This window comes from Cucumis sativus, chromosome 3, assembly GCF_000004075.3.
Source record: "Cucumis sativus cultivar 9930 chromosome 3, Cucumber_9930_V3, whole genome shotgun sequence".
Taxonomy (NCBI): domain Eukaryota; kingdom Viridiplantae; phylum Streptophyta; class Magnoliopsida; order Cucurbitales; family Cucurbitaceae; genus Cucumis; species Cucumis sativus.
In genome coordinates, this window is record NC_026657.2 from 18,043,933 (window position 1) to 18,056,847 (window position 12,915).

Genomic DNA, 12,915 nt, shown 5'->3' on the forward strand with positions numbered 1-12,915 from the left:
TCAATACCCACAGCGTTTCACATCATCACCATGATCGAATTTCGAGGACGAAATTCTTATAAAGGAGGTAGTAACGTGTAAGCCCTCGTATCTACATTAAAATAATATAAATAAAAGACAAATTCACTCTCCCCTTTCTCTACTCCACCCCACTAAGTCTATATATTTGTAATTTACCCACTCACTCAAAAACACCAATACTGAAAAAAACGTCACTAAAGGAAATAGCTCAACAACATTCAAGGAACAAATCAAGTGAAAGAAAACCTTTTCCAATTCCTTGCCATAAATCTACTAAATAATGCAAATTAACTATAAAAAATTCAGAAATCAATGAATAGGTAATGATATTTTTACAAAAATAATAAAGAATACTTGTTGTCATATAATCTTAAAAATTAATTATACGCACAGAAGAAGTATTGAATAACATAATTCAAGGCTTGTTGTGTGACTCAAACATCCTATATCGGGACAAACACAATCACACAACATCATTAGCATTTCAATACATTCATAAATAATAATATATCGTTTATCTTTTCTTTCCTTCATACAATCCTAAAGAGTTTACAACTCTTTTTTTAAATATCTCATTCGTCTTTTGATATACGCTCATCTTGAAAATCCCCCTCTCCAAAAAAAAAAAAAAAAAGGACAGATTTCATTCTCCAATCTCTCCATCCATTTTCACACCCACCCCTAATATTTAATATTTACAAAGAATCTTAAAAAAAAAAAAAGAACTTAGCATGTTTTTCCAAAATGCCACTGAAACTAGTGGCATCATTGATCATTAATCTATCGATTGGGAGTGACAGAAACATCGATAGAGAGCTCTAACAAGAGAATATTAACATCACCATGCTAACCTTTTGAGTGGCTAAGAAAAAATTGAGATGAAATTCTTCAAGACTTGAACTTCTCAATGTACTGTAACCCAACTTCGACTGAATCTACACGTAAACATTAAGTCATCAGAACTTGAATGTCATCAACACACAAAAAAAATTCATGCTTCTTGTATTCTACAAGATACTCTTATTACTTCATTGGTTGTCTTCAAACATTATCACTTTCAATAAAAACAACCAAAGTCCATAAACAGATTGTATGTTATTATTGGAAAACAAAATAATTGAAAACATAGGACCATTTTCAAACCATTAAGCAATCACTATAGGACCAACCATCAATAAAAACATATTTACAAATATGTAAAGTAGATCAGATACGTCCAAAACTAAAGGACTAAATGAGTTAACGTCCAGAAAAAAAAAATCCAGACATGCATATACACACCAAATGCTTACAAAATCAATATAACAATCTTCCAAAGTACCCTACCCAGAATAATAATCTCGTGACAAATAAGTGTCCTTAAGAGGACCAAATTGCACAAATAATCCTCGTAGGTCGTCTGACCTGCAAAATACATACCGATGAAGAAGTTGATCAACTTAATAGAGAACAAAACCAAACACAATCTCCTTTTTCCCTTTTTCTTCCAAAAAATAAAACGTTTCTTAGAATTTTCCTAATTCAAACGAACGAAAATCAATTAAAAATCAACTAAATGCTTCATTGAGGCATTTCATCAAACACATTGTAATCAAACATATCGTAAGCAACCAAAATGCTTCATCACATAACCAACCATAAAGAAAAAATGTGATTCACATTAGAAAAATGATCGTAAACAACAATATTGAATATGATGAATATGATGGTAGACAAAACAAACACATATCTCCTATAAAATCAAAACTATGAGGGATGTTTTTCATAAAAAGAACCATCAATATATCACATTGACTCATTCGCATGGAATCCAACATATAGGAGATGGGTTATGAAGCCATTGGAGAGTAAATTGCATTCAACAAACAACCAAAGACAAAGTGGAATTGGAAATCAAAATTTCATCCATTTCGCAATTTGGGATTTAGGCAATGAGAATTCCCATCAAACATTAAAAAATTTGCCCAACCTATTTTTTATCCAAAACTTCTCTAAAACCTTTAATTTAACACAATTCAAACCTAGGCATAATGAAATTTCAGATATTAAAACCTAATTTTCAGCAATTTGCAGTGAATTTCGAAAGGACAGAATTTTGATACTTACTGGAAATTCCCCAAAATGTAATTAACATTTGCTGGACAACACGATAAAATCCTTCAAAACCTGAATCTAATGTAAAAATAGGATGAAGTCGAAATGGAGCCACGGACGCGTGACGGGAAAAGAAAACCTGAGAGTGAGGGAGAAGACGCCGATGAGAGGTGGTAGCGGTGCGTTTGGCTGGTCAGCGCTCAGTCGCAGAAGCCACCGACGCTGGCAGTGGAGAGATTGAGAAAGATTGCAGTGAGGGGAGGGTTTTCGAAATTTAGGGGCTTTTTCTTTCTTTCTTTCTTTCTTTCCATTCTTTTAACTTAAAACAAATAAATTTTATTTTATTATTACTATTTAATGCAGTTAAAAAATGTCATAGATTTATGACATTAAAAAACTGTCATAAATTTGGCCAATCCGAAAATTTCCATCTTTTCCCGCCAAAAATGGGCATTTTGACAATTTGTGACAGTTTTTTGTTCTTCTTTTAATTTGGATTGTATACAAATGTCATAGAATGTCATTTTTCTTGTAGTGCAATTTGTGGGGTCTAATTGAATTTCTTTAACTTCAAATTTTGCTTCAATCCTTCTATTTTAGTATTTTTAGAATACTTAATTTTTGGCATTGGTGTTAATTTTGCTTTATTTTTGTCTTTACACTCTTAATTAATTAACTTTTGGCATTTCGACTTCTTCGCTATATAAAGGTTAGTACTTACTTTTATATACTCAAGACTCTTTCTTATTTTAAGTTTTTCCATTTTATTTTGATTTTTAATTACATGTTCTTTTGAAAATTGTTTGTTTATCTATTAATGTTGAGAATATCATAAAATGTTCTCTACATTTTTTATTATTGAAATTTTGGGGTTTTTTTTTTTTTTTTTTTTTTTGCTTTTTCACTTTTTCACTTTGTGGGACGAAGAAAAAAGAAGTAAAAAAACTTTTATTTTATGTTTTACTTTTATATTTAGCAAGAGAATTTAATATTGTAAAAATACTTTTAGTGGAAAATATTTGCGTATGGAAGGTGTTTGTGAATATGCCTGAGAGATGTGATGTGGCTTTGTTTTATACAATTTGTTTTAAGCATATTTTGACTGTTGAACTGGAAATGGACTTTTAGAATCCAACCCATTTGCTTTAATTGCACAAATCCCTAGTGGAAGGATTTGGTTGCAACTCATGCACTCTAAATAATGGTTTGTTATTATTGTTAGCCTATTGGTACAATTCTAGTGTAATTATTAGAAACTTCCTGCCCCGAGTATGGTATTTACTGTAACACCCCAAGCTCTAGGGATTTTATTTATTATAATTGTAGTTAATTTGCCTTGTTATTTAATGATTTTAAAATTTGGGTGTTATTTTACTATACTTGGGGTGGAAGAAAAAAAAAAGAAATAATAACAATAATATATATTTTTTTTAAAAAAAAAAGAAAATAAAAGAAAAACAATTTCCTTTTCTTCTTCTCCCGCGCGAGATCCCCATTTTCTTCTTCTTCTCCTATTTCTCTCCCTACCCAGTCGTCTCACATCTCCCCTCCCATTTTCGCTCGTCCGCCAACCACTATCACCGTCCAAATCTCCTCATCCCGCCGTCGCCGCTGCACTATTTGCCTGAAGTCGTCGTCCGTCCAGGATACAAAGCCGCCGCATACTGTTTCTGTTTGTGCTGCATCCCACTGTATCCTCCAGCCGTCGACCATCTCCTCTCTCCCTTCTCCTTCATTTTTCTGGCGCCGCCGTTACCCAAACCCCCAACTGCTCGTCGCGGTTCGTCAGTGCCTCCCTGCTGTCCAGATCCGCAATCGCTCGAGCCACTTCAACACACTGTCCGTCATCTTCTGCTAGTCGCACTGCTCGGAAATTCGCGTTGCTCAGCTTGCACAAGTCTTCTGCCTCACGTTTTGTGCCGTCGTGACGTCTGCAACCGTTCCACACCGCCACGACTTTCCATATTCCAACTGAGGGTTTTGTTCCGCTTTCGTCAACCATCTGCACCGTCGCGTCTGTTCGTCGGTCGACAGTAAGGTAGCATCGTGCTTCTTTTTCCAGCCGCGATTCACAAACCGACGTACACTCTAATCTGGTTGTACGATCTTTGTCGTTTAGGTTCGATCGCCGTTGCCGTTGTTTTGTTGTGAGTTCTCTGATAAGTGAAATTGATGGTTTCTACATGATGGATTGTTAAGATGAAATGTCAAATTAAATGTTTGGTTAACATTGTTCTTGAAGGTGTTAGAAGTAACGTTGAGTCCCTTGAATTCACAACCAACTTGTAAATTGTTGGAGTTTAGTTCGCTAATACCTTGGTGTCTTTCATTGGATATAGTTTGTTCGAGAAATTGAGTTACCTTAAGGTAAGGGACTTTCTACTGGACTCACCTAAAGTTTTTGAGTTGTGTTGGACTGTATGGATGATGATTAAGATGTACATGTTTGGTTGCAGACTAAATGTCTAGTGTATGTTGTATTTGACTGAAAACATATATATATATATACATTGATGTGTGAATTGATTTGGATTGCCGAAAGTATACATGTGAATGACTGAAATTATGCTTATGTGTACATGATGATATTAATAGATTGTGCTGTATAAAGATTTGGATGTGAACTAGTGAATTTGTTTCGGTTGGATGTGGATTATACTAAACTGTGGTTTGCGCTGGTAAAAATGAGGGGTGTTGTGACTTTGTGGTTTACTTGACGGATGTATTAAAATGTTATCAACGACCTTCGAACTTAAGTGAGATAGGTTGACTGTTAGAATGTTGAGTGAAAGAACTTTATATTTTGAAGTAACTGAAAGATGTCATAAATTACCGTAAAGATGGTTAGAATGGATTGAGGGGAAAAATTGTTAGTTTTATTGGGATGTATGCCTTGTAGGTGTCCTACGGGATCACCAATTTTTATGCGACCTTCGGAGCATTAGACTGATATGTGTTTCTGCATAACACTAGACTGAAATGTACGTCCCTCGGGGCGTTAGACTGAAATGTGCATCCTACGGGATCACAAGACTGCGACTGTACAGGGTGTCCCAATAGAATGTTAACAATTTATTTTCCCCTGACGGGACCAGTAGAGGGTCTCTTACTGGGTATTTTTATACTCATCCTCCTTATGTTTAAATTTTTCAGGCAAAGGTAATAAAGGCGGCAAACCGGCGAGGGGCAGGAAGGAAGCGTGATTGCCATAGGGAATATTTTTATTTTGCTTTCGCTTTATGTTTTTGACATTTAAAACATTGTGATGTAACTGAGCTTACGAACTATTTTTTTTTTTTGTAAACAATACTTTTAATGTTTTGAATATTTGAAATCGGGCCCGACTTAAATTTGTTTTTTCTCGATTATATGTTTTTCAAATGTCTTATATTTCATTTTGTATCAATCAAGGTCTTTTGTCAAAAGCTAACGACTTCGACTTAGTTAGAAAAGTTGGGTCATTACATTTACTCACTAGCTTTTCATGGTTGAATTTTCAGATCTATTTGAACTATCAACCCGAATTTGTAACTTCAATGTTGGGGCTTTGGTGAAAGAAAATGCTAGAACCTAAATTTGAACTGAACTGTATGTTTATTAATCTCTAAAAAGTTTGGTAGCCTGACCTACAATAGTTTGACAACGATTTTAAGGATTAAGAAAATGTTGGAGTTTCAAAGGAAGAAATCAAAATTTCCAATAGAAGAAAATGGGAAATGGTGAAATGAACGTGTTGCACTCAAATCCAAGTTTTAACTATTTCCATGTCTTTGCTGCCTTCTCATATTTCAAAGGGAGAGAGTTTGTTTCTTGTTTTTGTTTTTTTTTTTTTTTTGTAAATATTGATTTGTTTTATGCTGAGCAATTAAGTTGAAATAGCATTCAAGTATGTTAATTGAAAAATGTTGATCATTATTATTTAATTCTTGTTTTTTGTTTACTATGATTGTGGAGTTCTATTCTCTATTATTGTGCAAGGACTACTCTGGTCAGTTACTGTTCTATACCTTTGCTGAAGACATGATACTGGTAATGGTGACTTGAACATTTGACTTGAGAATGATTACAACACTGCCTCATGGAAATCTTCACGTAAGTTCTTCTCTTCAATAGTTAAATATCTTATAAGATAATTAACATAAATTGCATATTTTCTAAGATAAGATGATAGATACATGTCAAATCTTTCCTTGGTTATTGAACCTTGGTTATTGAACACATGGATGGCTGGGTATGGCTGAGAGATTCCAAGATATAATGAATACTTTAGTGAGTCATGTTGGATTGCCAACATAAGCCATTTTTTTCTAGGATTTTTGGTGACTAAGTTGCATTTCTGCAGAACGGAGAATTATAACCATACATAAAATCTAATCATGAACCGGTAAAACTGGTGGTGGAAATCCAGTTTTTTCAGTTGCATTTCAAGACACAGATTTCAACTCAGGAAGAAAATGGTATGTATAAGGGGACATTTAGTGGCACATGTGAATTAAAAGATGATGGTGTGGTGGAGGTGGTGGAATGACCATCTGTGGTCCACCAACGTCTGAATCAAGATGATGGTGTGGCGGAAGGGGTGGAATGACCATTTGAGGTCTGCCAACATCAGATTGTGGGTCAACATGAAGCAACACTGTAAATACACAAACAAAGAATTAGAATACATGCATACGTGATATATGTATACGTATATATATACAAACGGAAAATAATATTCTTCAATACGTACCACGACAACGTGACATTGTGGCTATGGACAAAAGCGATAGAAAGAGAAGATAAATTGTTTGTGTTTTCTCCATATTGGTCACTAGAAAATGGAGAATAGAATATTAATCTTGTGGAAATGGATGGAGGAACGAAGGGTTTATATAAGATGGTTTTGTTGGCCAAAACAAGAATTATAGTTTAATCATAATTGGTACGCAACTCAAGAAAATTGAAATTGATAAAGTTATACCCAAACAGTTTTAATGGTCCATTTTAATGCCTAAAACTCAACAATCTTAACTTTCATCCAAAAACATCCAATATCGTGCTTAAGAGAATTTAATTACTACTTAGACAAATTAAATGAGAATAACAAAAAGTAGCTATCCGTGAAAAAAATAATTTCATATGCTCGTATTACCATAAATCTTCCAGCAATAACCTTCTGTAAAAAAAAAAACGAAATCTTAGTTAATGATGGTAGTTATAACAATTTATGTCAATGGGTATCAGTGCATTTTGAGAACTAAAAAGTCCATGGTCCAATTCCTTCGTCTCTCCAATTTGTACTAAAAACAATTTTAAAAGAAAAAAGTAGATTTTTGGGAACTTTTAATCAAAAAAAAAAAAAAAAAAAAAAAAGAAAGAAAGAAAGAGAAAAAAGCAAAAAAAAAAAAAAGATTGTAAAAGATTGTATAAATTAATTAGTGATGGTTGTCTTAAAACCATCGAAACAAGCATAACTCAACAAAGAAGTAAGTTTTATCGCTCGTAGGTCTATTGATATTGAAAAAATGAAATTTATTAACCAAAATACTATTGGGATATATTTTATCTAACTTAATTAGGTTGTTATATAATTTTAAATTGTGTTGTTGAATGAGAAGTGTTTTACTAATCGATCGTAAATTGCCCCATCATTTCTTAGACTAGAAGCTATATTGCTAAGAAAGTTAGTAAAAGAGGTGAAATTGAACCAAGGAACGAACTATAGCTTGAGGGGTGATGGTGCCTTGATGAAATATGATAGGTTGTGTGTCCCTAGAAACCAAGGCATAAAAGATCAAATTTTAGAGGAAGCATATAGTTCTGCATATGATATTCATTCTGGCAGTACAAAGATGTATAGAACTTTAAAGAAGCACTATTGGTGGCTTGGTATGAAGCGTGAAACTGCAGAATATGTAGTTAAGTGTTTAATCTATCAACAAGTTAAACCTGAATGATAGATAGCAGCAGAAATTTTAAACGTACTTCTAGTGCTGAAATGGAAATGGAAACATGTTACCATGGACTTTTTATTTGGACTTCCTCGCACATCGAGTGGGTTTGATGGCATTTGGGTGATAGTTGACAGACTTACAAAGACAACAAGATTTTGACTAGTGAAGGTCACTTTCACCTTCGATAAGTTGGCCAAATTGTAGATTAGTAAGATTGTAAGTGCGAATGGAGCTCCCGTATCTATTATGTCTAATAGAGATTCCAAGTTTACCCTAAAGTTTTGTCTGAGTTTGCAACAAGTAATGGGCACCAATTTACATTTCAGTACCAGATTTCGTCCTCTGATATATTGTCAATCATAAAGAACCAAGACCTTGGAAGATATGCTTCAAGCTTGTGATTTTCAGCTCGAAGGTAATTGGTTTGCTCATTTGTCATTAATGAAATTTGCATATAATAATAGTTTCCATTCAAGTGTTGGAATGGCACCTTATGAGGCTTTGTATGGTAGACGTTGGAGAATCCCCATGTATTGGGATGAAGTTGGGGAAAGAAAGTCAGAAAATGTGATCAGTAGAAAAAAGTTGAAAACAGCACAAGATTGTCAAAAGAGTTATACAGATAAGCGACGGAGAGACTTGAAATTTGAGGTTGGTGACAAAGTCTTTCTAAAGTTATCTCCTTGGAAGGGTGTGCTTCATTCTGGCAGAAAAGACAAGCTGGGTGGATTTATTGGACCTTATGAGATATTAGAACGTATTGGGCTTGCAGCGTACAATTTGGCATTGCCTATGGAACTTTCGAGGATTTGTGATGTGTTTCATGTGCAATGTAGCGTAAGTACGTTTCATATCCATCTCATATTCTTGAAACACAACCAGATCATTTGAAAGAGAACTTGTCTTACAAAGAGGAGCCAACACAATTTCTTGATAAGAAAGAGCAGGTTCTAAGGAACTAAGTCATACCGTTAGTTAAAGTTCTTTGGGGGAACCATATTTATGAAGAAGCAACATGGGAGACTGAGCAGGCAATGAAGGCTCAATACCCACAGCATTTCACATCATCACCATGATCGAAATTCGAGGACAAAATTCTTAAAAAGGAGGTAGCAACTTGTAAATCCTCGTTCTTTTCTCCTTCTATTTATGAATATTTTTAAGTTTGAAAAACAAGTTTAAATGTAATAGTTAATATCTAAAGGTTGAATTGTTTTAATAAGGTAAATTGGTTTTAATACGAAAGTTTGGAACAAATTTAGGTTGGTTTAAGGTGTAACACGCCGAACTTTAAAGTATCTTACTTTAAAATTAAATTGTATTTTTGTTTGAAGTTTTTTTTTTTTAAGAAAAGAAATTAGGAGAGAAAAGAATTGGAAATGTTATAATAATAAAACCATATATTTATAATTATTATGATAATTTTTAATTATTAATATAAAAAAAGAAAAATTTAAATTTCCTCTCTCTCTCGCGTTTTCCCCCCTCCCATTTATTTTTTTCTTTCTTTTCTTTTCTTTTTTTTCTTCTCTTCTTTCACCATGTCTTAACCCCAGCCGCCCCACCCCTCTTCTCTTTTTTTTTTCTTTTGTTCATCGCTGCCCACCCCTTTCCTTTTTCCTTCTCCCGTTTGCCGCAGCCGCCCACCCCTTTCTTTTTTCATTCTTTCGTTTGCCGCGGCCGCGATCATCTCCCCTCTCCCTTCTCTCTCATTTTTTTTCTCCTATGGCGCCGCCGTTACCCAAACCCCCAACTGCTCATCGCAGTTCATCTGTGCCTCCTTGCTGTCTAGATCCGCAACCGCCCGAACCACTTCGTCACACTGTCCGTCGTCTTCTGCTAGTCGCACCGCTCGGAGATTCGTGTTGCACAGTTTGCACAAGTTTTTTCCTGCACCAGTAGTTCCGCCTGCACCTGTGATTCCCCCCGTACCAGCCGCTCCACCTGCACCAGCAGTCCCTCCTGCATAGGGATTGGCTGCACAGCAGCCACAAATAGTACCGGACCAGCTTTTTGCTGAGGCGAAACATTTGAGAGACTTTAGGAAATATGACCCTCAGACGTTTGATGGGTCACTAGAGGATCCTACCAAAGCTGAATTGTGGTTGTCCTCTATGGAAACCATATTTAACTACATGAGGTGTCCTGAGGAGCATAGGGTTCAGTGTGCTGCTTTTCTTCTGAGGGATAGAGGTATCATCTGGTGGAGGACCACGATGCGTATGTTAAGTGGAGATGTGAGACAAATCACTTGGAATTAGTTTAACCTTAGAGACGCTAAAAGTCAGGAATTCTTAGAATTGAAGCAAAGACACATGACAGTTGATGAGTATGACGAGGAGTTCGACATGTTGTCACGCTTTGCCCCTGAGCTTGTTGGAAATGAGTAGGCCAGAGCTGAGAGGTTTGTTAAGGGATTGAGGGATGAGATTAGAGGCTTTGTGCGAGCACTAAAGCCCACCACTCAGACTGGAGCACTACGTCTGGCAGTGGATATGAGTAATGGGAAGGATGAGGTTCATGCAAAGAGTTCTGATAAGGGAACGTCATCTGGTCAGAAGAGGAAAGCAGAGTAGAGATTTGCGGGAGTTCTTCAGAGGAACTTGAGGTCAGGAGACCCTTTTCGCAGCTTCCAACAGAGTCCTGGTGGGGCAGGGGACACTACTAGAGAGAAGCCACTATGCAACATGTGTGGGAAGCACCACCTGGGTCATTGTTTGATGGGAACGAGAGTTTGCTATAAGTGCAAGCAAGAGGGACACATGGCTGATCGTTGTCCCTTGAGACCTACTGAGGCTGGACAGAGCAGTCAGGGAGTGAGAACTCTACAGCGGGGTACAGTTTTTGCCACCAGTAAATTAGAGGCAGAGAAGGCTGGCACAGTCGTGACAGGTACGTTACCAGTGTTAGGGCATTTTACCTTAACCTTGTTTGACTCAGGATCTTCTCATTCCTTTATTTCATCGTTATTTGTGACGCATGCATGCTTAGAGGTGGAACACTTAGATTATGTCTTGTCAGTGTCTACACCGTCTGGAGAAATTATGTTGTCTAAGGAAAAGATTAAAGCATGTGAAATTGAGATAGCTGGTCATGTGCTGGACGTAACCTTGTTGGTATTAGATATGCGTGACTTTGATGTAATTTTAGGTATGGATTGGCTAGCTACTAATCATGCTAGTATTGATTGTTCTCGTAAGAGGTGTGTTCAGTCCCCTACCAATCTAGCTTTAAATTCAAGGGGTAGGAACAGTAGTACTGCCTAAAGTAATCTCAGCTATGAAAGCTAGTAAACTGCTCAACCAGGGTACCTGGAGTATTTTGGCAAGTGTGGTGGATACTAGGGAAGATGAGACTTCTTTAACTTCAGAACCTGTGGTAAGAGAATACCAGATGTGTTTCCAGAAGATCTTCCAGGACTCGCCACATAGGAGATTGATTTTGCCATTGAGTTGGAGCCAGACACTACTCCCATTTCTAGAGCCCCTTATAGGATGGCTCCTGCGAGTTGAAAGAACTGAAGGTACAGTTACAGGAGTTGCTTGACAAAGGCTTTATTCGACCTAGTGTGTCGCCTTGGGGTGCACCAGTATTGTTTGTGAAGAAGAAGGATGGGTCGATGCGTCTTTGCATTGACTATAGAGAGTTGAATAAAGTAACAGTCAAGAACAGATATCCTTTACCAGAATCGATGATTTGTTCGATCAGTTACAGGGAGCCACGGTGTTCTCTAAGATTGACTTACGGTCAGGTTATCACCAGTTGAGGATTAGAGACCGTGATATTCCTAAGACTGCTTTTCGTTCGAGGTATGGACATTATGAATTCATAGTAATGTCTTTTGGTTTGACTAATGCACCTGCTGTATTTATGGATTTGATGAACAGGGTGTTTAAGGATTTCTTAGACACTTTTGTGATAGTCTTCATTGATGATATTTTGGTTTATTCCAAGACTGAGGCCGAACATGAGGAACACTTACATAAAGTGTTAGAGACTCTTCGAGTCAATAAACTTTATGCTAAATTCTCTAAGTGCGAATTTTGGTTGAAGCAGGTGGCTTTTCTTGGTCATGTGGTTTCCAGTGAGGGAGTTTCTGTAGACCCTGCAAAGATAGAAGCGGTTACCAGTTGGTCTCGACCCTCTACAGTTAGTGAGGTTCGTAGTTTTCTGGGTTTAGCAGGGTACTACCGGAGGTTTGTGGAGGATTTTTCACGTTTGGCTACTCCCTTGACTCAGTTGACAAGGAAGGGAACTCCGTTTGTTTGGAGTCCAGCTTGTGAGGATAGTTTTCAGAACCTTAAGCAAAGGTTAGTTACTGCACCGGTCCTTACAGTACCAGATGGATCGGAAGTTTTGTGATTTACAGTGATGCTTCCAAGAAAGGACTGGGTTGTGTTTTGATGCAGAAAGGTAAGGTGGTTGCTTATGCCTCTCGTCAGTTGAAGAGTCACGAGCAGAACTACCCCACACATGATTTGGAGTTGGCACAGTGGTTTTTGCATTGAAGATATGGAGACATTACTTGTACGGTGAAAAGATACAAATCTTTACTGACCATAAGAGCCTGAAGTACTTCTTCACTCAGAAGGAGTTGAATATGAGACAGCGAAGGTGGCTCGAGTTGGTAAAAGATTATGACTGTGAGATATTGTACCATCCTGGTAAGGCGAATGTGGTGGCTGATGCTCTTAGTAGAAAAGTATCACATTCGGCAGCACTCATTACTAGACAGGTACCATTACATCGAGACTTGGAGAGAGCTGAGATTGCAGTATCTGTGGGGAGAGTCACCTCACAGTTAGCTCAATTAACGGTGCAACAACTCTGAGGCGGAAGATTGATGCTCAGAGTAGTGATCCTT

The 12,915-nt window shown here is 36.8% G+C and overlaps 1 long non-coding RNA gene across 1 annotated transcript; it reads right to left on the minus strand.

Annotated features, from left to right (window-relative positions):
- Window positions 1-554: 554 nt before the first annotated feature.
- On the minus strand, window positions 555-2,369 carry LOC116402829. Its single transcript, XR_004215482.1, has 3 exons — window positions 2,128-2,369; window positions 1,348-1,425; window positions 555-956 (listed from the first exon to the last, which is right to left on the minus strand). It is a non-coding gene; the product is annotated as an uncharacterized LOC116402829 (long non-coding RNA).
- Between the last annotated feature and the right edge of the window lie 10,546 nt (window positions 2,370-12,915).